Here is a 1762-nt window from a genome sequence, read left to right on the forward strand (position 1 = left end):
TTCCTGCACACGCTAACTGCAGTCCTTCTGTATGCTCAATCACAAGCTCATTATCTCTCCATGCTTCATGGACCTGAAGCCTGCTATGTTTAATGACTGTGATCAGTTCTATAGAGTGCCTGTGTTGTATTAATGTTTGATCTCCACTGCAAAGCCAGCTCGTGCGGCAAGCACAGATACACAGGCTGAGCAGTCGGAGCTGAGGACCTCCTGCCTGCACTTTGCCTTCACTTCAGTTCTGTCGTGGCCCCACACTCTGAATACCACTGGAGGATGCCATGTGCCAGGCTCACCCCTGGAACTCAGGTTTCTGTTCACTTTCCTGTGCCCAGCGCTGTCTGTCTGCTTTCTCTGTTTTAACTTCTGGTATTTCTGCAGAGCTGTGGCTATGTTCTTCTGTGTACAGTATTAACTTAAAAACCAAATTCAGCACATATTTCTGGCAGGTAATTAGTGACAGCAGTATGTGATCAGTCCCACTTTTAACATGTAAAACAGTGATCTAAAAGTATTTGTGCTCCTAGATGTTGCTAGATACAAAATGGATATGTTAAAAAAAAAATATCAGTTAAAGCTGTAGCTTGAAATTACCAAGTGGACATAACAAGAGAAAGTAGGAACAGAAAAGGCTTAGAAGTTTGTAAATGGCTACTGCTGGGCTTACTGCACTTCTGTTCATCAGAAATCCTCCAATTCATCTTTCAACTTTTGTGACAAATCTGTGCTCCAGAACAAATGGCTGAACCTCTCTGCAGCACTTGCAGCAGTCACCCTGTGGCTGGTAACTGCACTGGGCACTGCTGACCTGAGCGCTTCCCTCTCCTCCGCTGCCCGGTGTTGCTCTGATCGGCTGCTGTGGATTTATTCACGCTGCCATCTTGGAGTGCAGGATGCCCAGCCAACCTGCTCTGCAGAGCTGCCAGTGCCTAATTGGTTCTGGCAATGACGCCCGCCCTTTTTTAGGCTTTTTAATTTTATTTTCCCAACTGGCATTTCAGAGCAGCATCCTTCACAATACATTAGCTTAATGCATTTTGATCTGGACCAAATATTCTATTCCCACTACCGCTGATATTTGTTTACTATTCCACTTGCAATCAGCATGTAGCATAAATGATTCAGACGTAAGTAAATAAACCTATAAATATCCATATCCTTGCAACAGCAAAACTAAACCAAATCTCCTGTGTACAGCAGTGTACTGCTACAAACAGATTCAGTGAAAAAATGGATTCACATTTGCAGGAGCGTGCCCTGCTTTGGAGGGCAGGTGACTCACTGGAGCACGTCAGCTGGATGGACATGTAGTCCCGGCCGCAGTCCTTCCTGTAGCGGCAGCGCAGCCAGTTGGAGAGGCAGAGCCCGGTGCCACACTGCAGTTCTTCCTTCTTACATGGCAGAATGCTCTGCTCATCTGCAAGGGGGAGAGACGACTGGTGACTTTGTGTAACAGCTCCTTCCTGAGTAACACAGCTTTGTGGCCACTGAAAGTCAGTGCACCTGCTTTTTCAAGTCCTGTGGGGGGTGGAAATGCTCTCTTCACTGTTAGATGTGAGAAGGGTCTGAGACCAAACCAAATACCTCCTACGTTGTTGTTGCAGATCATTTAAATAGTGCTGGAGACAGCTGAGCTCTAGGTGAAATACAACAAAGAAATTATGAGGGCACTGTGTTCCAGAGCCTCCTGCATTACTTACATGCCCTAACATCCAAAACAAAACAATCCATCTTTGCCCCAGCTTAATACACACAGATGGAAAAA

This window comes from Meleagris gallopavo, chromosome 13 (assembly GCF_000146605.3).
Source record: "Meleagris gallopavo isolate NT-WF06-2002-E0010 breed Aviagen turkey brand Nicholas breeding stock chromosome 13, Turkey_5.1, whole genome shotgun sequence".
Taxonomy (NCBI): domain Eukaryota; kingdom Metazoa; phylum Chordata; class Aves; order Galliformes; family Phasianidae; genus Meleagris; species Meleagris gallopavo.